This window comes from Ornithodoros turicata, chromosome 6 (genome assembly GCF_037126465.1).
Source record: "Ornithodoros turicata isolate Travis chromosome 6, ASM3712646v1, whole genome shotgun sequence".
Classification (NCBI taxonomy): Eukaryota; Metazoa; Arthropoda; class Arachnida; order Ixodida; family Argasidae; genus Ornithodoros; species Ornithodoros turicata.
Window position 1 is genome coordinate 49,318,614 of NC_088206.1, and position 26,749 is coordinate 49,345,362.

At 44.3% G+C, this 26,749-nt stretch overlaps 1 protein-coding gene and 1 long non-coding RNA gene across 4 annotated transcripts in view; one reads left to right on the top strand and one right to left on the bottom strand.

The window, feature by feature from the left end:
• The window catches only part of LOC135396642 (uncharacterized), a 502,925-nt gene that overhangs the window by 46,800 nt on the left and 429,376 nt on the right, over positions 1–26,749 (top strand). Inside the window, exon 1 of one of the 3 annotated variants that reach the window (XM_064627724.1) lies at positions 15,443–15,470. The exons of the other annotated variants lie outside the window; for them this stretch is intronic. The gene's annotated coding sequence lies outside the window, so the exon portion shown is untranslated. Of the gene's footprint in view, positions 1–15,442; positions 15,471–26,749 lie in introns of those variants that run through there. 3 annotated transcript variants of the gene reach the window in all.
• LOC135396643 (uncharacterized) lies at positions 7,605–26,120 on the bottom strand. The gene is made up of 4 exons (XR_010423484.1): positions 25,884–26,120; positions 12,239–12,499; positions 11,083–11,178; positions 7,605–8,017 (listed from the first exon to the last, which is right to left on the bottom strand). It is a non-coding gene; the product is annotated as an uncharacterized LOC135396643 (long non-coding RNA).

Consider the following 26,749-nt stretch of genomic DNA (forward strand, 5'->3'; position numbering starts at 1 on the left):
ACGTCCTTCCGGTTTGGTTCAGGCGGATTCAGGAAAGCGCCGTCCGGAATCCGGCTGGACCTACGCCGGAATGTCCTGATAGTGCCTGAACAGTGCCGGATTCCGCCGGAATCAGCCGGATAGTGCCCGGAATCAGGTCTGATTCAGGTTATTCAGGAAGTTTCGTACGGGTACTTTGCCAGGTACTTTAAGTAAATTTGCAATGTGGTACTTTGAACTGTACTTCCCGTACCCACGGTGCCAAGTACTCTGTACTTTACTTAGTAAGTACAGTTTTTAGGTACTTTGCCCATCACTGCATAACACTGATATGAACACACAGTTTTTCATCGAAGTACAATTCGGAAGAAGCACCGGGTAACATTAAAATCCGACTCCTACGTTAGAGGAGCGTGACATGTTCACATTTTTCTTACTATCAGGCTGTCGAACAGGAACCGAAGCCAGGAACGGCACCGCTATGTTTTCCCGAATCGTAACCCAACCGATTCACTATTTTTTTTCCACCATGGACCTGAACCGGAACCAGGACTGAGAAGTACTGTTCCGAAGCGATTCGGCAAATGGTTCAGCGTTATTCTGTTATTTATTTATTTTTTCGTGAGGCGCTTGGACAACGATGATATGAAAGGTGTGGAGGACAACCTACGCTCTAAAAAGAGAGCTTCACCGTATAGCACGCTCCTACCTAACCATCATCCCGAGTGGCAACGTTATCTCCCTTGATTTAATGAAAACGGGGGGCGTACGCCATTTTTGTGGCAATTGATCTCTACCCGAGAAACGTCATCATGACGTGGTAGACAGACTGAAATCGAAACAAATCGGTTCCATCATCTGTTATCACACCATCTCTGCATCATTCCTTCATATGTTATCACACCATCTCATCTCATCCTGGCTACAGTCGTGACGCTGCCCACATAAGTCAGGCCAACAACGGCAAGCCGGTTTTCGTCACCACCACCACCACCAACACCATTTTTAAGAGTGTAGTCGAGGGCTAAAGCTGCCTCATATGCTGTAAATGTTATTCAAAATTCCATCTACACTCTAAAAACAGAACTTCACCGCATTGCACGCGCTGCGCCAATCATTGGTATTGGAGGAGTACGCCTTTTTGTGTTGGTTATTAAATATCCAAGTTTTCCAATCATTAAACATATCCCCCTAAATTGACAGAGGGGCGGGGGGGGGGGGGGGGGTAATGACAGAACTGGCTCGCCGTTGTAGGCCACACAGAAGTGTGCAGCGTCACTACTATAGTAAAAAAAAAAAAACGGATGGAGGATGAAGGGTGGAGATGCGTAGAGGGTGCGTGAGTCCGTTGAGGGCTGCATAGGGCCAAAGGGGTCGTTGGGCACGACCCGCCTCCTGCAAAAAGAGAACAAGGTTTCTTGCTTTAGCGGGACGTTCGGCACGTCACCCCTAGAACCGATCTTGAATAGTTGAGAGTTGGTGAGTTGAAATTGACACAAGGTGGTGGAGGCTCGCCGGTTGTCGGCCTCACAGAGGTGGGCAACGTCACGACTGACCCATTGGGGGTGTGCGTCCTGAGCCGACTTCTAAATTAACACAAAACGGCATATGCCCCATTCTTTCTTCGAATCAGAAACCTGATAACCCTATCACTCGTGGCAATGGTCGGCGCAGCGCGTGCTATGCGGTGAAGTTGTGTTTGTAGAGTGTAGATGGATTTTGAATAACATTTGCAGCATATATGAGGCAGTTTTAGCCCTCGACTAGGGTTTCATCCTTGTATGTTTCATCCTCGGTATCATCCTTGTCCAAGCGCCTCACGAAAAAAATAAATAAATAAACAATAGAATAACGCTGAACAAGAACAACGACAACAATAAATGATGACGATGAGATGGGGTGTTTCACCGCGGTGGTGCGGTACTTTACCACATTGTAAGTGGAACATTATGTGAAGATGATGAAGGTAGGATGAAAACACAAGAAAGAACTAAAGCGTCTGGAGCAATCCAGTGGACGACAGGAAGTCCATGAACACGTGAAGAACCCGACGATGGAGCACATGGTCTTCATAGGGGCCAATGAGTGCAGCTAAGGTGAGCGGCCTGTTGCTGATACGGGCATGCTCATCACACCATAACGCTGAACCGTTTGCCGAACCGCTTCGGAGCAGTACTTTTAATCAGTTCCAATTTAATTTCAAGGTTCCAATTCACTTTCAAGGTGGCCAAAAAAAGAAATAGTGGTTTGGTTCGGTTCCGGTTCGGGAAAAAATAGCGGTTCAGTTCCGGTTTTTGGTTCGGGTTCGACACCCTGGCAGTAAGAGAAATGTGAACATGTCGCGCTCCTACAATCTAGGAGTCGGATTTAAGTGATGTTACCTGGTGCTTCTTCCGAATTGCACTTCGACGAAAAAGATTGTGTCCATAACTGTCTTATGCAGTGATGGGCAAAGTACCTAAAAATTGTACTTCCTAAGTAAAGTACCGAGTACTTGGCACCGTCGGTACGAGAGGTACAGTACAAAGTACCATATTGCAAACATACTTAAAAGTACGGCAAAGTACTTTAAGAGTACTTTAAAGTACTTTGCCAGGTACTTTTACTTTAAGTACATTTGCAATATGGTACTTTGTACTGTACCTCTCGTACCCACGGTGCCAAGTACTGGGACTGTCAGCCCAGGCGTTGGGTTTCAATATAGAGTTCTGTTTTTGTCGAAAGGATGTGTACTTGGTAATGTAAGGTAAGACCAAAAAATTTAGGGGTTCGGTTCACGTTCAGGGAGGTTGGTTCGGTTCCGGTTCAGTTCCGGAGCACAGAAATAGCGGTTCGAACCGGTTTATTCGGGGACGGGGTATATGTTTATGAGAATGAAAAAAAAAGAGGAAATGTCAGCCAGGCTAATGCCGGCTGGCTATTCCAAAAAAGAAAGAAACTCAAAATAAACAAAAAGAAAAAGAAAGAAGAAAAAGAAAGGGGAAAAAGTTCGGGTTCGTAACGGTTCAGCGCACTGCAGAAAAAGTGCCAACATTCTCTGGTAATACGCTGGAGTGTACGAAACAGGTGTAAGCTTTCCCACCAAACAATTAAGTCAATGGCGTTGTCATCAAGCATTGATTTATTTAAGATATGCATGGTGAGTTGATGACAACCCAAGCGCGCACGTGATTTGTTGAACCCAAGCAGAAGGAGTAAGAAATTACTTGAAGTGAAGAAGTGAGTAACTTCTTAGAATTACTAAGAAGTTATGGAATAATTAAGAAAATGTTAGTAAAATAATGAGTACATCTTATAGTACCTACTTACTTTAAAGTAGATTGTAGTTCTATCATCACCACCACCTATGTTTTTAGAGTGTACATGTGAATGTAGTACACGATGCTCGTAATCCTTTTAGTCATGCGCTTTGTGTCTTTGTGTTTAGGTCAGGCCCCACCTGTGAGTCGTGTTTCTAACTTTGTAGTGCAAAACTTATTTTCGTTGCTTCGCGACCTTGATCCGCCTACGCGATCTGAGCACCACAGAAAGTAGGTACTATACTAGTAAAAGATGTACTCATTATTTTGCTAACATTTTCTTACTCATTTAAGTAACTTCTTAGTAATTCTTAACTTCAAGTAATTTCTTACTCCTTCTGCTTAGGATCAACAAACCATGTGCGCGCTTGGGTTGTCATCAACTCACCATGCATATCTTAAATCAATCAATGCTTGATGTCAACACCGTGTGACTTGTTTCGTGGGAAAGCTATCCTGTTTCGTACACTCCAGCGTATTACCAGAGAATGTTGGCACTTTTTCTGCAGTGTGCTGAACCGTTATGAACCCGAACTTGTTTCCAATACTTTTTGCTTTTGCTTTTTGTTTATTTTGAGTTTCTTTCTTTTTGGAATAGCAAGCCGGCATTAGCCTGGCTGACATTTCCATTGCTTTTTCTTTTTTCATTCTATCAAACATATCCCCCCCCCTCGAATGAACCGGTTCTAACCGTTATTTCTGCGCTCCGGAACTGAACCGGAACCGAACCAAAGTCCCTGAACATGAACCGCACCCCTAAATTTTTTGGCTCGACATATACCTTACCTTACCTTACCAAGTACATATCCTTTCGACAAAAACAGAACTCTATATTGAAACCCAACTCCAGGGCTGACAGTCGCATGCATACGCTGAAACAACATCACACACAACCTGATACCGCCCATGATTTATAGCTAACTCTCCCTCCATACATGCTGGATATAAAAGGCAGGATGACGAATGTCGAAGGATGCGTGACCAATTTTTGAAAAACGTCTCTCATCATTGCATAGAGGTTTCCCAACCCCGTGCAGACGGTTTCGTTGGCGACGACATTAGTTCCGCTCCCCGAGTTTACGCTTTGTGGACGTCAACCCCGAACGATGAGACCGCGCGTCGTGTGACGCTGCTTCTAAAGACCTTGGCACTGGGACGCCGTGTCTGGGAACTTCACCTACCACATCCTCCACGTCCTTACGGAGGGCTCATTTTGTGTTGGCTTCTCCTGTTTTTAAGGCGATTATTTTATAGGGCCGACCGCCGTGTACATACGGTCCTAGCTAAATTGGCCCCGTGACGGTGACCACATGGCATAAAATTTAACAGAAACGATGGTCCTAAAAAGCTATCGCATTTGAACGGGTTTGACACAATGCCCAAGATGCAGCCAATTTTTTATTTTGACATTAGTTTTATTCTGTTTTCGTCTGCACAGTGTGAAGCGTATTCCGTGTGTCCATCACAACAAGAGTAGTAGTAGTAAGAATAATAAAGCTCGTTGATATAAGCCAGAGAACTTAACAGGCACCCCAGCTCCACAACCGGGTTTCAGTTATTTTGCACTCTGAATGCCCTCGCTTTGCCAAACCTCCTAAAGCTCATTCTAAAACCAGAGATCGTTGTCTACCACTTTTTAAAACAGAGCTCGGTGACATTCGTTTGTCCTCGCAGCACAGTTTACTTCCTGTTCAAATAATCCACACATGGACTGTTTCGATGCTAATTATTAGTTACAATTACTAAAAAACAATTAACAACATTATTATAAACAATTACTAATTATTTTCCGATGACCATGTTTTTGTCGTTCACTTCATTGCATATTACTCACTTTTTGCTGTTGCACTACCATATGATCTTTGCTTACTCCATGTTACGACTAGTAACTGCTGGGGCCCCCAGTTCGCTACTGTATCTCGAAGCCAATGTCATCCTATAGCAACTACATTAAAATGAGACTTGATATTGATTATGTAGACCTGATATTATGTTTATAAGTTGATCGTGCCAACAACAACTTTATTTTGAGATGGAGAGTGGGGAGATTCATCGCCAGTGGCGATACTCTACCCCATTGCTGGTGGGGATGTGGGGAATAAAATAATGAGCCCCTTCACAATAACGACCGAAGTCCGATCGTGCCATCCCAGCTGCGGATGGCCGTTGCGTCTTAGTTGGGACTCATCGGTGCAGCGCAAGGAATAACCCTTGGGAATAATACTAATAGAAAGGCGTCACATTTCCTTGAGTTTGAGAAACACACAAGACGATGAGGTCATGTTGGACAACACAAGGGAGGCGGGGGCGAAATAGCTCGCCGTTGCTGGCCACACACGAGTGGGAATTCGTCAGGACTATAGCCAAGTAAAGAAAAGGGGAAGATGAGAGTTGCAGGGTGAGGTAGAGGGTGAGGTGAGGACGACACAAGACTCAAACGAGAAATACAAGACGGTACAATGAGAAGTTTGAGTTTACAGTTGTCTTATGTTGTCCTCATCGTCTTGTGTGTTCCACAAACTCAATAAAATGTTACCTCTTTCTACACTACACCAGCTCGCTTGCATCATTTTAAATTCTTCATTCACTATTATTTACATGGTTTTGATTTCATATTGATAACTCATACCAGGGGTTTTAAACGCGGGTAACTGCGGGGATAACGAAGGGGAAAGCAAATGTGAAAAGAATTTGAGACGAGTAGGATTTCGTTGAACACGTGGTGATTTGCTATTGGCCATAAAAAGCAAGTCATAGTCAGTCAACTTTCTCATTCAGAACACACTCACACATACAACCTGCTCGTCATCATATATGTGTGAGGAGGAGATGTGGGATGCTTGTGCGCTCAAGAAATAACGTTCCGCAATTTAAAACCTGTTGCTCGTGCTACTTCAACCCTTTCCGTAATTAAAGCGTAAACGACCCTATCGCAGCCCTAACCGACCAATATGGAGGTGACAACTAGATCTATCGTCAGTCTATTGTGCTCAAAATATGGCTTCCCTGTACTCGTACATCAGTAAACGATGTAGTGGAACACTATCTTCAATTTTTCTACAGCGGGGGGAAATCTATTGATTTTGGCAGGAAACGTCAGCCAGAAAGGACGGCTTGCTATTCCTTGATATTCTACAGGAACCCTGATCTGCAGGAACCTGGAGAATACTGGCGAAAGGTGTCGAAATTGCTCTTTTTGCGTTCATGTACACACAACTAATTCTGCATCCGTCTGCAGTGACTCTTTCACCGACATCTTTAGCTTCGTGTAGAAAATATCTAACTTTTGAAACGAATGGCGGTCTTGAAACAGCATTTCACAATAAAATTCGGGACAAAATAAAAAAGGTAACGTATCTAGATTCCACGCTTAACAACATCGAGTGACAGCCATTTGAAAAAGTTCCAGGGAGCAGCGCATGGCGTGCCGGGAAATGCTGTGCAAAACGACAGCGATTTGCTATCGTCTCCGATCGTCGTCGTCGTCGTACTGGTGTATGCACTGTCGCTGTCGTTTTGCACAGCACTTCCCGGCATGCCCTCCCAGGGCGCGCGCTGCTCCCTGGAACTTTTGCAAAAGGCACATGAGAGTGAGTTTCCTTCCTTCCATATAGTGTGCCGATTATTCATTCTGTTGCGCAAGAAATAAACTGGGGCGACGCAACCTCCCAAGTAAAAATCTCACACTATCTCACTCTTCCATATTGTTTATTACATAAAGACTTGCTCCAAACCTGGAAAGGTCTTGCTACGAACTTGCTCCCGTTCGTAGTAAAAAATGTGGACCACCGTCTTCATCAGTGAGGAACGGCTCTATCCTCACAGTATGTGCATGCTTTACCTTAGATTCTTCTGTACAGCAGTGTAAGGATCGCTTACTTTGCCATTGACAACCGCCGCATTTACCATTGATGCATCGAATTTGCTTTACTTTTTGGACACCATAGGACTTCGGTCCTCACTGTGAGATGACTCATTCCTATATTTTTTTATTTGGTTTGATATATTTCAGCACATTACCGCCAGCGATGGGGTATAGAGTGTCGCCCCTGGCGATGAAACTCCCTAATCACCATAATTAAAATAAAGTTGTTGTAGTTGTTTCCACGTTTTTAACGGTTTTGCATCAGTGTTGCCTGTTGAAACGGGTCCCTTTATAGGGAAGCCTTGAACACGCCATAGGCACGAAGTGTGTATCGAAGACCTCTTTCTGGACCTCCTTGACGGAAGTTTCCCAGACTCTTTTGTGTACGCTTTACCTCAATGACCCGCAGATTCGACGATGCTTTCGCGAGTCTCCCGATCGTAGCCAATAAAAGAAATACGCCGGCGATCTCCCTCTTTCTTTATTCGAGGAAGGGAAACGGCGGGGATGTCGCATTCAGGATTTTTTTTTCTCTTCTCCGTTTTCTTGTTGTGGGAGCGGATCGAGTCAGTGACGGTGTGCTCTTCTTTGGTCAAGTGCAGGTGTTTTCTGTAGGACAGCACTGGGACAGAATATACCCTCCTGCTGCTCCACGTGAAAGGCGGGGCCTCTCCGTAATCCTCCAGCACCGGCCATCAGAGGGTGTGGGCTCGAATCCCACTGCTGGTGCCTTTTCTTCAACTGCCATTATGCAGTTGTGAGGCTTGTGTTGTGTTTGTCCTTGTATATTTAATTGTCTCATCTACTACTACGCTTCTCCGTAAGGCATGCTCCGGGTCCAACAGTCAAACGCGCTTTCGCGCTTTCCCTTGCCCTGCAGAGAGAACGGGAAATGCACCCTCCTGTTAGCAATGCACGTCTCAATAATTGGGGTTATAAACTTTATATGTAATTTATATAATATATATATTTATAGGTACTAGAAAAAACGAGAGGCAGACAAAGAAGGCATAGAAAGTAAGAGAAAGGGTGAAAAGTTATTTATTTACATGTGAAGAGTTAAGGAACACGTCGACGTTGCGGTGGAAGCTCCGCCTTCGTCAGGACGAAGGGGTGACAATGATTGCTTGGAGCTTTTGTATATATGTATAATATATATTAGGAACTAATATAAAATTTATAAAAATGGGATTAGAAAAAGAGAGAGATTAGATTATAGTTAGAAAAGAAAACTAGTACAACCTGGAATGCAGCTTTTACGAAGACACCGCTATTTACCATCTCCTCCTCAAGTAGCGCGACAATGTGGTGAGGCCTCGGATTGGTCCCCTCAAACGATCTCCCACATTCATTGGACAAACCGTTTGAGGAGACCAATGAGATCCCGCTCGGCATTGTTGGCCTTCTTGAGAAGGAGAGGGAGAAGCAAAAAATTGCGGTTTCTTTCGCTCATCAATCGAGAACGACGCAACGGATGAATCTCGTTCCTTTTGTATTACTGTCAAGGTAACGACATCTTTCAATCCGCGATGGGAGATTTTTGTACTTGAGTGCCCCTTTAAGCACTGTGGTGCTATTTCCGACCTAGCTCATGACCGCGAGCCTTGCTTGTAATACGGATGGGACTTCTGGAAAAGAATCATAGTAAGTCCTTAGGAAAAAATCTTCTCTGAAACAGCACCGCAAGCCCCGAAACATGCTCCGCCGACGACCGTTTGGTAGACGCACGTTCAAAGACACGCCCCACCCGGGGGCGGGCCGCGTTATCAAGTGGCCCCTCTCTCGAGTAAATAACGCGAATTAAAGGCGATATGATTAGGGCTATGGGATACGAAAGGAATATCAGGGAGAGAGTGGCTGGCATCGCTTCGTACGGGCTCACTTTCGCGTGCATTTATCCCGTGCTGTGATGGCAATATCGAGAGTTCGTGTGGTTGGATGTACCTTAAAACGCACACGTAAGGTGTGCCACAACCTTATAAATTCCGAAACTATTTCAGTGAAAACATTGCAATCTGCTTTGGTCAGCCCGAACAAATTTGTACGTGCAGAATTCATTTTATGCTGTTCTCAATACGTGATTATAAGCAATGAGAGGCAAAGACTATGTGCATGGACCGCAACAGATATGGTTAACGACACGCGAACTGACACTCGTGGATTTAAGGAGACTCGAAGGACCTCTTTCGCTATCGTCACACCTCATTACAACACTTCTACCAGAAGTAGTGTCTGGTCGCTTAAACAGCCGAAGGGAGATAGAAGCAGGGACGTGATCATGTCACGTCGCTGAAAGCAGAAGAGGAGAGAAGGACCGAAGCGAGCGGATCACGTGATACCACCCTGATGTCATTCAGCACCTGACCCGAAAGCGTAAGTGGAGAGAGGAATCGGAAAGAGCGCATCACGTGATACCCCCCACAGACACCTTCTCCAATCTCACTCCCTATCTGCACAATGCATTGTACGCCAAAACTCAGCTCCCTTCTGCGTCGGACCCACCGACGCATATCCAGTGAGGTCGAATTGTGCCACATTCCACCATCAAGCGAGCAATGCAAACTGGCGTCATATTATACGCGTATTCTCCAGCTTCCAATACTCGACATCCCTCGATGAGAAGAGAATCATAAATCGTTAAGTGGGAGAGGCGAACTAAATTGAGCTTAAACTGGCCACGCATATTCTCCACGTAATATATGCTGATCATGATCAAATGCCACTACCGGGTGAGTCAGGCAAATGCACCAGAAGGGGTTTCTTCGCCGCCGTTTTATGCTAGTCCAGTATATAGGAAGGGGTTCAAATGGATCGTGTCTCCCTATCTCCGTCTATCCTGGAGCTCCCCCTTCGTATCGGTGCTCTTCAGAAGGGGTTCAAATGACATTGTGCGCCTTCGCATGCCGCTACCTCCTCTCTTTTTGGGGTCATTTCTTTTTGATCGTTGTATATTTAACTTAATCACACTTCTTTTCTTCTTAATGAATCTTCATAAATTGTCTACAAGCTCCAAAGCAGGCGCAGCTGTTTCTGAGAAGCGCACGAGAGGATAACGTGGTTAGCGGCCACCTTTCTTTTGGTTTATGTTCCAGATGTTCCGAATGGGTGCGTAAATTGAATTGCTTTTTTTGTACTACTTTCGCGTGGTTGTAAGAGTTATGCAGGCAGATAAAGTACATCCCGTCTGGCACGTGCTACCTGCAGCAAGAGAACACCCATGTTCAGCGCCCCACGAGAACATTTCTTGTGGTTATCGGTGCTTCTCGTAAAAGGTGGCCTCCATGTGCAGAAAGCGAGAAACATACTGTGGTGGGCCGCGCACGACAAGATTTACACCTAGAATGATCGTTGTTGAGCCATTGATGCCCCGTCACCATTGGGACTGTTGTATTCCTGCGTACGCCTCTTCCGCAGTGTCAATTATTAACTTGAGGTTTCCATTTATAAAGAGAATATCGGTAAAATATTTTCATAACAAGCGTGTGCTTGGTCATGGTGTCGTCGAACAAATTCCGTGAACGCTCGGACAAACAGACACAAAGCCCTCCTCCTCAGGCCATGTGGAGCCAGCAAATCAACAGACTGCCACCCACACATCGACCACCCAACCTACAGGTTCGAACTAAAAATATATATACCCAGTGTGCTGTCTAGGGGCCTAAATGAAGCCGTCTAATCGTTACACTTTCTTTTAGCTGCCAATCACTGACCCGAATTCTTCACTCACTGTCCCCATTCCACCCCGACATGAGATGTCACAGGACAGGTGACGCCGCCGTAATCCTTTTAAATGCATTTCTACAAATAAATATGTCAAAGAACAACAACGTGCACACGCACGTACACACGCACATACACATACACACACACAAAAAAAAAGACTTCCCAGACGAATGTTGGCAGAGGTCTCCCTGAAGTCGGCCCAGGGCGCATACTTACCCCCCTGTCCCCCATTACTTCCTGCTGTCATCTTTCCATTTGTTCACATATGTACGCCGCTCACAGCCACAGTTGCCTCGCGGTGCTAACACAGAACTAAAAAGAAAAAAGAAAAGCTGGGTGTTCACAGTGTCGCACACTTGTGTTGGAGTCAGAACGGCAATAGTAAGGTTATATTTCTTCACCTAAACGCTGTCTCTTCCTAATAGGTAGCAATGCAACCAAGATCACCACTCAAGTAGAATTCCCTCCTACTTCGACCTACGACCCTACGCCTACGCCTTCGACCAGGTGAAACTTAATGGCGGACACATATAGGTCCTGTATTGTTGACTGATCAGATGACTCACAAAAATAGTAACTCCATCTTCCTTAACGTACGCTTAAAGTGGCGTCATACGCGTTCAAACGACGTCCCCCTCTTATCAGAAGAAGAGGATGACGGTGATGCCTTTCGTTAGACGAGCATTATAAGCGTCACGTGGTGTCACTCGATTTGTTGGCGTAAAAGGCTAAGCCGGCGTTCACACGGGGCAACTTTTCCCAGCAACTCGAAGCAACTCAAACCAACATCTTTTGAGCAATTTCAAGTCCGCGTTCACACGCAGCAACTCGGTAGCTCCACCCACAAGCAACCTTATGGCGACCGGACAATGTGGGTTCGAATCGAACTGGTGGAATCTTTTCTTTAGCTACTGTTTATCAGATTTCAGTCAGTTTTATTGCCCCAATAGATCATTATTGCCTTCCAGAAGTGGCAACTGATATGTTTCCGTGAAGTTCGTAAAAAAAAGAAAAAGTTATTTTTCAGCTGCACTGCAGGATTTTAACCCATGAACCCACGAACGAAATCCACAACGCCATCGGGAGTCACGTGGCAATGCTTCCTTCTCTGATTGGCCGATGCACGAGCAACTTCTCAAGTTTTCGGTCGGGGTGCGATTCGCAGCATATCTGAGCAACTCGAGTTGCTGGAGGTTGCCGGCTGACAGCAACTCCAAAGTTGCTCATAGTTGCTGCAAAAAGTTGCCCCGTGTGAACGCTGCCTAATAAAACAATGCCTTTCTATGTTTGTGTGTCCAGCTTGTCAACACGTCCACTTCTAGGCTTGGCTAATGTTGTATACATAATGGACACAACGCGGATCACCACGTACGTGCTTCATATGAACTGCGACCTTGAGATGTCCACTTGACCTTTCCTCTTCTATGTTTGAAACGAGGTGCTCTGCCTGTTGTGTCTCCAGGTATGCCCGCCATACTCCAGGCGAATAACAGAAGCTTCATAAAATGATTCATACGTGGCGCTCTAATTTTGCATAGCGTCTGTGGCTTCCCTAGTTGCTGACATGTGACTTGTGCGTACGTATGCTCAACGGCGGATGCCGAAGAAAACTGTGTACATCTTCAATTCGATTCTGAAAAAGAAGAAGAAGAAAAGAAAAAAGAAATCATGTAGCTTTCTCACACTTCCTTCGAGTACCGAGTCCCCAGCTTTGTCAACGAGTCAACGTTACATCAAAGGGAATTGTCCAGTTATCTTACACAGTCGAATGTTATAACTGGTGAGGAAAACTTTCTTTGTCACGCCTGTGTCAACACTAGCCACATCATTCGAAATCTAACGATTCCGCTGATTATGGTTCACCTCAAGCCCATGTATGTGCGTGGCATCAGTCTCTCGTTGAAACGAAGCGGGAACGGACTGTCACATATATCCAGGAAGGGAAACGAAGCCGGTTTCACTCATTCGTTACGTCATCTGTGAGATATCGCTCGCGTATATCAATCGTAGAAAGGGTGGAAGAAACGCAATTCAGACCGTGACTGTCTGGACTGTGTCACCGCGTTGAAGTTAGGGGTGATAAGCAAATTTGCCAGGCTGTGCCCTTATAAGAGACGTTCCTCGCGCTTAGTTCCTTCGCCTATCTCAGTACCCGCACTGTTTGGCAGGTGGAGTCCCGAAGTTAATAGGTAGTTTTAAAAGATCGGAAGAAAGCAACGATGGCGATACGGTAAAGGAAGCCGTCAAATTGAAGCTCAGGAACATGGTGTCAGCCACCTTGAGGAAATAGCGCTCTCGGAATCGTTATTGTGAAGGTGTTCCGATGTACTAAAACATATTTTAATGTCAATCGTCACGATACCTCCCTACAGGGGAGCATACTTAGTCCGGGAATATGCACTGGAAAATTCATGACTAACGGATGATATGCGCCACTTGGTATAGCCCACATTCATTCATTCATTCATTTAATTTATTCTTTACATTGCATGTAGAATGTGGGACGTCTGGAGCAAAAAGCTGACGAGGCTCCAGGCCCGTCAATGGCAGTGAAGAAAAGACAATGCTAACACAATTTGCATACTAAATGTACAAACAAAAAGATATGGATCTTTGATCCAGACTTGTGCGTAACGCGTTACTAGTAATTGCGTTACTTGTAATCAATTACTTTTTTGAGTAATTTTTCGAGTAATCAATTACTTTTCTGAGTAATCGATTACTGAGTAATTGATTACTTTCCCGGCACAGGCTAACTCATCTTTTAGATGTTCTGCCCCAAGTCAAGATCTTCGTGCCATCAGCCTTTGTTCTGTAATTTCAGAGTCTCTCTCCCTGATCGCTTCCTACACCAGTGTTGTGGTTCCCTTGGTGGTAGCTTTGAAGGTTTAGTGAGTCATGGGGAAGTTCCACGCATGATCTTCCACAATCGGGTCAACGTCTTCTAGGGTTGCCACCAGGCCGGTATTATACCGGCACGGCCGGTTATTTGGGCGCTCTGCCGGTTGCCCGTAGGAAGGTGATACCGGCAGCCTTTTGCCGGTATTTGTGGCTCAAGACCTTTCATAAGGGCTTTTACGGGATTTTCCCTTCAACATTCCACTACAGCTTGAATAAATCTGGAACACAGACCCAGTTCCACAGTCACCAGTCGTTTTCTTAGTTATTCATTCTTATTATTATTCATTGTTATTATTATTATCATTGTTATTTCTAGCATCAATGATACAGCCAAACACAGGGACATATGTTTCCTCGTATTATCTTGTGCGAGCACTCTCTCTCTCTCTCTGTATGTGTGTATGTGTCTCGTCCACCCATCACCCCCTTTTCCTTTTCCACGAGCCTTTCCTCCTTTCCCTCTATTCCACCTCCTCTCCCCCAGTCGGTATTTTTCACTACGAAAGGTGACAACCCTAACGTCTTCCCGGGCGATAACTACAGTAGACGTACATATTTTTGGGTTATTTCGGCTGTTCCACTGTTAAACTTTTCTTTTTCTCTTTTTTTTTTTTTTTTTGCTAAGGCACACAAAGACGGGTATAATTTGCGTGAATGCAGAGTAACGACCGGAGTAACGCGTTACTTTTCTACTCGTTACTCAATTACATTTGAAGTCCTGTAATTGGTAACGGTAATCAAGTACTTTTTCCGTGCAAGTAACGGTAACGGCAATCAATTACTTTTTTCGAGTAACGGGCACAAGTCTGTGATACCTATGTATGAACCAAGATACACAACAAGTACAACATGAAACGAGATAGTAACCTATACTAGTAATACAATATAAATATGTTTTACAAAAATTACATGGACTAGAAAATATATACTGGCGGATTTGTTTAACAGTAGGGCTGCAGAGTACTGGAAACTTATTTAATACAACTGGACTACGATACTATAATCGCTGGTCACTGTACTGTGGAATACAAATCGTGTAATTGGTTTTGGTTATACTCGAGATCTAACATTCAATAGTCACGTCGCATACACAGAACTTCGTGTGACTCTCGAAACGCGACGTGAGGATATAAAAGCACCCCCACTCTTTCCCCCATTTCTCTCCCTTCTTTCTCTCTCCCTCTTCGCCTCTCCCCATACGCCCTTTCATTGGCGCTGGATGCGAAGTAAACTCTATGCACGTTACCACTCCATGGTTTGCGTGCGCGCGTATAGTTCACCCGCCCGTTACTGTGCCGGGCTTCTCTTCATTGCTGGTTTTGCTTCGCTTTAACGGGACCGGGATTATCACTTCCGGAGCAGGTGGTCTCATCTGCTCGTGCTATTTCGGCGCCTGCTTCACTCGCCATCAGTGTTGGATGTGGATTATCCGGACTCGCGTGTGCGCGTTGTTTACGTCAGACAACCTGATTAAGATTTGAGTGTTGCCGCGGTCGCTGCGGTCGGGTTATTTTGCGTGCTGTGGATGTGTTGTTGAGAGGCGACGATCGACTTGGAGTTAACGCGCACGCTCGCTGTGTTGTATTCTGCACTCGGGTGAATGTGTGCATCGCGTTGTCGGTCGAGGTGAAATCAGTGAATTGTTGGTGTGATAGTTGCACGCAATCTGGATGTCCGAATGAACGGGAGCCTTCTTCGCATAGGTAAGCCAACACGAGTAGAAGCTTCAGTCTACCCGTCTTACAGATAGCTCTGTTTGTCAATCGGTTACTTATTTCTTCAACTTCCCTAAAACTCGTCAGCGTTGTTGTACTAGTATTTAAAAAAAAGTTCCTTTCAAGAGAGTTCCTTTACTTCTTTTTAAAGTCCCTTTCATTCCGCGAATGGGTGCTGAGGAAACTCTGGTTACCATCAGCGCATTTCTTTTGCAACATTAGCAGTTTCCAGCATGCAGTTGATTCGCTGCACGATTGCATTATAGTCCCTTTGAACTGTGTTAGGAGCAGTGAATGAAAATAAAATACATCAAGGAGCAAGTGTGACACATAGGTTGTCATATCGTTACGTTTTCACAAGACGGTCCGCCATGAGGACGAATACACTTGGCAACGTGACATTTACAAAGACGGAAACGAAAGAAACAGTTGACCTTGAGCACGATTTTATAAGCAACGTGCAACTCGCACAACTAGGACTCGATAATAATTCGTGGTATTGTGTCGGTCAGTGGTCGCAGGTTTTAACGTGCACCGAAATCTCAGCATACGCTGAGCTGCTGGCGTCCCTGGCTGAGACCGAATCCGCAACCAGCGGTACAACAGGCGGACATGTTGCCAACTAATGCACCGACGCCGGTAACTAGGAAGGTTGTCTAATAATTCGGATATTGGATTCGGATAATATTTGGATGATTCAGAGCCAGACACTAGTGAAGCGGTATTGCCGTAAATCGGCACATTGCAAGAAATGGCTCAATATGTGTTCCAGGTGCACTCAACGTTAGTCTCGTCAAATATGAGCATCCATAACTCGCTTGCATGCATGTAAAGTACCGAGCCCCTAAGTAAACGTACGATATTTCTTTTTTCACGCCAGTTTGCTTCGATTGCGGGAGCGAGTCTCCAACTACGGAAAAAAGTGAAAAAGAATGCGACTGCTGTAACACATTCAGAATAGATGCGAGGTCTCCAGTCAAGCGTAGTACCGCTTAGTGGTTCAGTGGCAACATCTCGGGGAGGGAGTATCACTTACGTACGCACGGTGCCTGGATGCCTACGGAAACGAAGAAGCGTTCACGAGTACGAAATGACAAGCTGAAGTGGGAGTAGCAAAGAATAATCGATCTGGAGCGTAACTCCGTTCCCTGGCGTAAGTCGACTGTGTGAAGCTAGCTGTCGGACTTGTCCGTCTGGAGGACCACATATCGGAACATTGATGTGCTTCCGGAAGTGCACTAGAACGTGCCTTTTGCCCCCTATGGTGTTACAGGATCAGTATAGAGAGATGACATTGGCGTCTCAAGAAATGTTACGTATTCCTTGGAATTTGGTTACAATGAATATTTATTAATGTGTACCTCAAAGAAGTGTCCTGTGCAAACTGTTATGTTAATACTACTGTACATCTCTATGTAAATTGCGAGTTTATCTCTTATGCTGACGACACTTGTATTTTTATTACTGGAACTAATGTTGAGCATATTGACAAAGGAAAATACGTATAATACTATTGACAAACTCAGTATTGGTTGTAAGCAAATCCTATAAAACTTAACACATCTAAAAGCATAGCTTGTATTTTTATATAAAAATATAAACTCGTTGAGGTGACTACTCCACTAATTTTTGAAAAAACTGAGTAAGCTAGTAATCACGCAAAAAAAAGAAAAAGAAAAGATGATATGCGTAGTTGATATTATTGGCTATCGAGATTCCACAAAAGAGTTTTTTCTGCGATATAATATATTAGACGCATTTAAATTGTATTTTCAAAATGGGCTGTCTATTCAAGATATTAAATAAGGTTTAGTTGCAATATACATGTAGAGCCACAATTTTTTCACAAAGCACACGTAATCGTAATTTATGGAAGATTCCACTAGTGCGAACTAACAGTTCTTGAATTATTTGTTATCTAATCCGTTGAATAAATTAAGATCCAAAGGGTTTCGTCGTCAAACCCGTCATTTCGAGGATCACGTAATATTATATCTGCCTCTGGTAACAACAATAGATAACGACACGGTGTGAGCGTGGCCTTTATTTCATTTTCATTTTATTTCCTTCTGTGTTGCTGAGTGACGCACGTTTTACATTTTGAACCCAATTGATATGGGCGTCTCGCAAACTTTTTTCGGCGTGTTTGCCAATGGTTGAGAGCATATGAGCCTGGTCCCGTCAAGTAGTTAAAAACAACTTTGTGTGTGTGTTAATTTTCTCTCTTCATCAAAGCAGATGAAAAATGAACATTATCTTATCTTATCAGCACGACCGGGATAGCGGGATTTTCAATGACAGTGTATCCTCGATTATGTTTGTGTTTGGAAGGGGCACTTTGCGATGGCGTAGTTTTGAATGGAATGTGTCGCGTAGTTTCAAGGCTTGATCTGCCGTAGCAAGGCTTGGGTTCAATTCAGTGATAGTTTGGCCTTTTGATATGTGATATGTGAGTGATAATGATATGGCTATCATTATCACTCATATCAATATACCACTTTTGCAACTTCTTCCCGTGTATAGCCGCGGACAAGAGCTCTGCGGTAATCACGTGCGGATGTTATCTTGGGTTGATCCTCATGAGTAGACGTTTTGCTTGGTGACGGTATAGACTCACTTAAAGTGGCTACAATACCCTCTCGCTCGAAAAAGAAACACGCACGTTGACACGCAGTCGGCAGCGTCATTACAGCCTGCACAATGCGTAGACCCTAAAGTGGATCATTTATTGGCCTTCCGCTACATAACATCGGCGTGTCTTCGCCGTACCCCGCTTGGTACTCCTTGCGTAACTTCCCGCATAGCAATCCGCTAGGGAGATGTGTCAGACACTCCTCATTCACACGTCAGTTGAATTTTCTGTACAACAGTGTAAATTATACTAGGTCATGTTTGCTGTACTATATTAGTGCGCGAGATATCTCAGTTTTGTAGTGATTCTAACCTTGTGTGCATAGCAAGGATCCCCTTGCCAAAGGGCAAGACCTCGAAAGCAGTGTAGCTCTCGTTTTATGGTAGCAGCAGATGCCCAGAAATGCGACAGCATCATAGCTCGGAAGTATCTCGAAAACGTAACATGCTACCAGGGGGGAGGGGTGGTGGTGTAATGTTGAGTAGATGAGTGGGGGATATATATTTATTGAATGGAAAGGTCTGCCAGTAGATGAGTGGTCGGCTACCGAGGTCATACGTCTTAAGATTATCCGTTAGTGTACATCTCATGTTTAAGTGAGACTGTCTCTCTCTTGAGCTATCTGGCTGCCAGGTGGTGGCATGTAGAATATCTTCATTTTAGTGTATCGCATGAAGAGGCTTACATGCAACGGACTTTTCTAAAAAATTTATTCTGTATGGCTTCACAGTATTCGAGCTTATCTTGAAGCTCACCACAAGAGTTGTGAAACTGCACTCAGAACTTATGGTCAATATTCATCGGTGATTAAACCAAGTATATTTAGCTTCACCTGAAGCTTACCTTAAGATGCACAAGGTGTGGCGATCATCATCCCAACGCGACCTCATGAGCTTGCATATGTCTGCCTGCATGGGCCTCCGTCTCATTTGATTGCTCCTCTCCAAACCCCGCCTCGGGCCCTTTTGTGTACTTCGTCTTCCATCTTGGATGACAGCAACTGACATGGGGGACGACGGCGGTGAAAGGAGAAACAACTTCCAATCTATTACACGGTTTATGATGCACCGAGAAGCTTAATAACTGGGAGTTCCCACGTTGGGTACTTTGTTTACTCCTTTTCTGTCCTAGATGCGCGTTTTGGTGTATGTGATGATTGAAGGCACTCCTTCCTGACGTTTGCGGGATTGATTCGTCGATCACAGTCGCCGTTGTTATAAACGGATGATTATTAGTCTGATGAGAGCCTGTTACGTCCAAGTGAACATAGAAAGATCATGTCTGATTCGTTAATTGATTTCAACGTTGGCATATTTTTTTCTCTAAAGAGATTACAGGTTTTTAATCGAAGCTATTTGAATACCTCGAGGTTGGAGGTTATGTCGTCTGCTTTATATTGATGGCTTGTCGGGTTGGAAGAAACGCACGAGGATGCTATTGCACATGAGTAAAGACGTGACTCGGGAGTTACGTATCCTTAAGAAAGCTGGACAACCGACACCTCTTTGTTGGAAAATCACGTGTTCCTGGCAAAACTAACCTCAGCAATGAAAAAATGGCTAGGAAGCAAGCTAGCTGGTGAAGATGATGCATAGTTCATTATGATGATGATATGATTCATTAGATGATGCATTAACTTCAGCAACCGCATTAGTAGCGCCGCGCCACTATTTAAGAGAGTCGCACAAGCAACGACACCTAGCGCCCTGACGCTCATTGGCCTTTTTGTGAATTACTTGTTGACATTGTCGCTTAGGCTCTTGGAGGCCCTGTGTGTTGTGTTTGTCCCTAGATGGAGTACGCCCCGGTTCGTTGGCCTATTATAACAAAAATTGAATGATGAATGGTGATGTCATATAGTGTGCTTCCCCGCTTGGGCTACGGGACCCTATTCGAGCTCATGTGAGTTGATATGATGTGATGAATTAGCATGACACGCACGCGAAACGTGGCAGGCCAAATGATAGAGCTCCTGCAGCAGGCTTCTGTCGGGTAGAAAAGCCACAAGAGATCGAAGAGTTCAGCGTTGGTGTGCAGGATTGAGCAAGGATCCAAGTATCTCGGATGCACTGAACATTCTTATGTCGGGGGCTTCTATATAGTTGCCGCATAAGTATGTGCCGTTCTCTCGTGAAGCATTGAAAGGCCATATGGCTGCGCTCTATGGTAGCTGGAGCAGTGTATAGGTTGTGCACAGCATTGTGTTGCTGAGGCTCAACTTATACCGAAGCAAGGGGAGAAAGGTAACGTTCAGCGGCAATTGACGCAGGAGGGAAGTCAAGTGAGAGTCCCGCAACAACTACTTTATTTTGATGGTATTGAGTAGGATGTTCAATCGCAACAGGCGATACTGCTCTACCTCGATGCTCGCTGTAAATTGGTGAAAATACTTTATCACATAATAAATAATATTGATAACAGAATGATAATTCACCAGTAGATGATGGGCCCCTGTGCTCGCGTTATGTTGCGCTTCGGATACCCCTGCTTTTTGTATTTATGTTCTTTTGAGTTTTACCTGTATTTGTATCCTTTCCATCACCCTGTCACCCTCTCGTGCTAAACCTGCCCCGTCAACTGTATATACAGGGTGTCCCAGCTAAATGCGAACATATGTTTTAAATATATACAGGGTGTTTAAAAAAACGTGTCATTCGGACTTTATAAAAAAACGGGGCGACGGAAAAATACGGAGTAAACGGCATTTGTATGGCAACTGAATTTGCCACTTTGTAAAAATATTTTCATTTAATTTTAATTAAAAGAAATTGAATTTCTTTAATTGAGCTCTAAAATTTCCCAAGTCAACCTAACGTTTTTTTTTACAGAATGAGAGAACCCGTAGCGAACTTAGTCAGATTCACCAAGAAATCCGCTCGATATTGCAAATGGAGCTGCCCAAAATAAGTCCCGAAATTGAGGCTTCAAAGTTTCGGGTATTCAACGGCGCACCAAATCAGTCGCAAAGATGCGCAGAGAGCAGCACATGCTCCTGCCCCCATGAAAGATGGAAGGTCGAAAAAAAAGAGGCGGAATCATTTTTGTTTGCCGCTTAAGGCCCGTTCCGACATACAGCGTTTTGCTCCACAGCGCTGCACCACAGCACTGCAAAACAGTGCTGTATTTCCACTGTGGGGTTCGCACTTGCAGCGCTTGTCCCAGCGCTGTACTTGGTGATCTCGCGTTATCGTACGTGATCGTACCGTCACGTGAACGCGGCGCCGCGTTCTCATAGGTTTAAGGAGCCTATCGCTGGGAGACAGCGATGGGAAAGTTCACCGAAGCTCAACTTCGCCAAGAGCTGTTTTCCATCGAGTCGCAGCCGGGAGAGGAGGGAAAAACAGCGCTGTTTTCCAGTACTCTGGAGCAAAGCGCTGTATGTCGGAACGGGCCTTTATCAACGTATGGTGCAATGTCAACCGCCTTGTTATCGGCACGTCTTGTGCTGCACGCCGGTTCCGCGATAAACTGTACTAGCTTCGTGGGGGCAGGAGCATGTCCTGCTCTCCGCGCGTCTTTGCGACTGATTTTGTGCGCCGTTGAATACCCGAAACTCTGAAGACTCAATTTCGGGACTTTTTTGGGGCAGTTCTATTTCCAATATCGAGCTAATTTCTTGGTGGATCTGACTAAGTTCGCTACGGGCTCCAATTCTGTAAAAAAAACGTGAAGTTGACTTGGGAAATTTTGGAGATAAATTGAAGAAATTCAATTTCTTTTAATTAAAATCAAGTGAAAATATTTTTACAAGGGGGCAAATTCAGTTGCCACACAAATGGCGTTTACCCGGTATTTTTCCGTCGCCCCATTTTTTTATAAAGTCCGAATGACACGTTTTTTGAAACACCCTGTATATCACTTTTTCCAAGATGAAATCAATTGCAATATAGCATATGCTGCAGGGCACTCCTTAGGAGGGCATTAGCAAACGCCTAAGGCAATGTCTTAATTAACTTTCAATAATTAACTTTTTAATTATAAAAGCTACAAAGTTGTTCCAATGAGAACATCTGGTCCTTTCGGTCACCTGATACCGGAGCCGTTCTCAGAACAAAAATCCGTTCGATAGATCGTCCGCAAAAAATTCGTGAAGGAACACCTTTTTTTTCTTCTTTATTTTGCTCATTGCGCATCTTTGGAGACGCGTCTTTCCTTCACCACCAATGTGAGATGGTGAAGGAGCACAGTGTTGCCTCTGCGTCAAAGATGAGCTTTAACTTGCGGAAACAAAACAAACACAAATGCATCGGGTGACTTTGTGGGAACTGCCCTTATCTTGGGTTGCATTTTCTGTTTTCTTTTAATCTTTTTCCAGGACGCAAGAGGCGATAGTGTGCTCTTTCACCCTCTTATATTGGGGTGAAGGAATGAACAAAATAAAGAAAAAAATGGTGTTCCTTCACGAATTTTTTGCGGACGATCTGTCGAACGGATTTTTGCTCCGAAAACGGCTCCGGTATAGGATGGCCGAAGAGATCAGATGTTCTCATTGGAACAACTTCGTAGCTTTTATAATTGAAAAGTTAATTATTGAGAGTTAATGCCCTATTGAGAGTAATTGCTAATGCCCTCCTGCCCTTCAGCATTCCATTCATTCCTTTCCTTTCATTTTTTCGTTTTCTTTCCTTTTTGGTTTCTTTCATTTTTTTCGTTTTCTTTCTATCTTCTCGTCCCCTTTCCTTTTTTTCAGAGGAATAGCAAGTTGGTCTTTGCGTGACTAACCTTTCCTTGCTTTTCTTTCCTCAATAAACATATCCCCCCCTTCAGCATATGCTATATTGCAATTGATTTCATCTTGGAAAAAGCGATATATATATTCTTACAAAATATGTTCGCATTTAGCTGGGACACCCTGTATGTGCCTGTACCATGTTCATATTTTTGTAACCTGAAAAAGTGCAGTCTCGTGCACGAAAGTCTTGTTTACCACGCGTAAATAAATAAGTTGCTCCTACCGTTTAATATCACTCTAAATAAATAATAAAGAAATTGACATTTTAGACTGGAAATGTCTTCATAGTCCAACAGTGAACACTGCTGTTCTCTTAGTGTGTACAGGGGACCATAAGTCGTCTGCGAGAAAGGACGCTTTCGGTTTAGTTTTTGCACTACTACGCGTAAAGGAACCTCGGAGGAAAAGATACTAATATAGAGGGTCCATTGGATTGGGACATAACGTCATCTGTCCAACATTAAGATCCATAACTAGTTTCAGAGCATAGAAATTGTATTTATTGTTATTGTTTTTTGTGTGTTTGTGCTGGCTACTAATAATTTGAGACGTTATTAATTCCAGTTCGTTGGAAGAGTTTTATTTATTTTTATTTATTTTTTTCTACATATTTTGGTGCCTTTACAAAAAGAAAATTAATCACCGGCCTTCAATAACTTGTTGTCCCATAGAATATCACAGTCGCGTTTACGTGAATGCGACAAAAGCATATCGTATCGCCTTATTGCAACAAATCCTCTCCGACACGGTCACGTCAACCTATCCACCGGTCGGGGTAGGTGCTAGGAGGTGCGATAACGCGATACGATGCGCTTGTGTCGCATTCGTGTAACCGCAGCTATTGAAGAGCGTACACCTTCGCTAGTACTACTTGATTTTCTCCGGATATCTCAATGATAGTGAAGGAAGTCTAGTTCTCCCTGTCTGCTGTTCTCAATAGTCTTCTCTTGGCGTTATCACCTCGTCCCCTTGCTCTTGCGTCTATCCTCGAACGAATAACGGCGTCAGCATACCTTTATAGGAACTCTAAGTGATTTACAAACCTCCTTAGTCATTGACACTCAAGTATGGCGATCAGCAAGAGTATACGAGTAAAAGGAAGGGAAGTCAAAAGAAATAACTGCCAGTCATTTGCAATCAAGATGTCGAGGGCCCAAAATGTGTCTCACGTCGTTCTGTTATTTTTACGCTTGTGCTTTTCTGTCTTGCCAGAATTTATGGTTTGTCTTCGGCGTCTATCGCGCACTTCGTGACCCTCCGCGATTTATCAGGCTGATAAGGCCCGTCTACGTGAAGGTTTTCCCTCTGATTGTCGCTGACGATGGCGATTGCCAGCCTCCGGAGTCCTGTTCTTGCCCTCCTGGTGGGACATATGAGAAATTGGAGATTGCTCTAATCAGAGCGCGCGATATTTATCTGTCGAAGGTTTCGTGAGAGCGTAGTACAGGTATACAGGCGGCCGCATTCAGCCATCCGAACGATTGCGTAAGGTTGCGACTAGGTTTCAAGAACTTCGTAGCGTATTGACCTCCGTGGTTTTCTTGTTCCGCAAGATATGAGAAGCTCAGTAGAGGAAATATATCTCCAGATAACTACCCAGTTCCTGCGATGCAGGCGTAAATGCGGAAAATGAAAATAACGGTCGTTCTGGTTTGGCATGCTGCTGTATATTCACACGCGTGGGCAGCGTCGACTGTAAAAGTTCCTCGCGTTTTTTGGTGGACCGCCAACACTGGTAACAATATAATCTACGTGTGGTGACAACATTTTCTTAGCTCTTTAGGCGCCCATGTTGTTTTCAAAAGTGTACTCTAGTGCAACAGTTTGAAGGTGCGCTGTACTGTCCCGCAGCATCCCATGCGCAATGGTTTCTTCAGCCCCCTAGCAGAGAGCAATCTGCTCAGTAAGCTCTTTCCCCCTTGCTTGTTCTGATTGTGTTTTCTGTGCTGTGGTTTTGCCTACCGTTCTGATGTCATACTGACTCCACTGACTATCCCTATTTAGCATCGTTCATCACCTCATCATCAGGACACATCACATCCTGCCCCATTGTGCCTTGGGGTAGTGGACCGCACCTTACGTGGCGAATTTCCCCATTCATTATCATTAACTTATTTGTTGTTGTTGTTGTTGTGTTTTCTGTTGAACGATCATTCGTCCACGTTTCATTTCAGTCTTTTAAACTGATAGACGCCGCGGGGCACGTATCCGGCTAGGATGCAGGACAGAGTTGGAGAGCAATACATCATAAAGTAACGCATTGTCCGTAAAGCATGACATCTCAGCAATGAGCAATGCTTATGTATACTACACTTTGTGAATGAGTAACAGTATTGTAACGCCATCACATTTCGGTCGGTGAATGCGTAATGGCATTTCTCATTACTTGGGTTGAATATTCAAACATTGCCTAATACCAGCAGTTAAGAATTCTGCCTGGTATAGGTAAGAAAAATCCCCAAGCTAGCCTTTCCCAGCCACCTTTGTCCAGAAGGAGCACAGAACCCAAGTGGGGTCTCTGAACACCTATCAACTCCTTCTACGCATGCAATTAAAGGGATGGTCGCATCCGTTCCAGACGATTTCGAAACTACAGTGTCATCTTATTCCTCGTGAACTACTGAGCACGATATCGAAAATCCCACCCGGAATAGTGGCGTAGTTTGACTGTTATTCGATGGAATAAATGACAAGGGCAGACGATGGGTATTGAGAGTATTCTGAGAGTATTCACATCACCATCACCAGCAATGTATTACTAAACATGGAAATTTAACTAGTAATGTAATGCATTACATAACAAGATCGTAATGCGCAACAAAATAAAAGTAATTTCCCCAACTCTACTGGGGGACAATGCCAGCTCAGTGCTCGCCAGCGCAAGAATAACGCTTATCTCCCCCAGAGCCATAGCTCTCACATCAAAGTCATTTTTAGCACTCAATCAAACGACAACACATGCGTCATGTAGGTATCAGACGGGTCTACTGCGGGAACAGGAACGCAGTCATCTACTATATAGCCTCGTTCTTCTTACCGATGAAGGAGCGGCCTTCTTGTCGGCGGGGAGTCGTTTCCACATTTTACACGAACACTTTAGAATTTCTCTCTGGATGTGTAATAAGAGCTGCATAGTACTTCCCCTGAAAGAAATCTCCCTCTTGAAACGGCAGTCCCCGACTTCTGTGATAGCGGAGGCTCCGTTCACAAAGGGAGGAGGGGAGAAGGGCGCGGACGATTTCGCTGAGCTTGTCGTTCGGTCTCGCACCGCTGAATGTCGTCAGAATCGCTGCAGAGAGAGAGAGAGAGAGCATGAAAAAAATAGGTACCTTCCCGCTTTCTTCTGAAAGACGCAGGGCTACTTTAGGAAACGGCCTGTGAAAGGAGGGCCCGCAATTGTGCCATTTTTAAAAAACACGCGTCTACAATTTAAAGCACATTCCTTCATATTTCGCTTTTCACACAAACGAACATTATCTCCGTGTTCTTTTCATTTTGCTCACTTCTGAGATGTACGACCTCGCTTGTGCTCTTTGTTCTCGAACACCTCGCAAACGACTCACGTGCGCATTTTCATTTTCTTCCGTCTAAAAGACATCTCCAGAAGGAACCCTTATTTTATTTTATTTTTTTGTTTCCTCTCTCCTAAGACGCCTTCCATAATCGCTGGTGATTGTTGGATACCGGGATTTTTTAGAGGTGACGGAGGATTGAAACGGCAAGCTCTCGGAGAGCTTTTCTTTTCTTTTTTATTATGTATGCATATTTTCTGTAGAAGTACACGTGGTACATATAATGGATAATAATAGAAAGAGCTGAGAAGAACGACTTCCAGATCGAGAGGAAAGCACCTGCCAATGACCATTCCATGGGATTCTTGATTTATAAAATGTTGTCGTACTG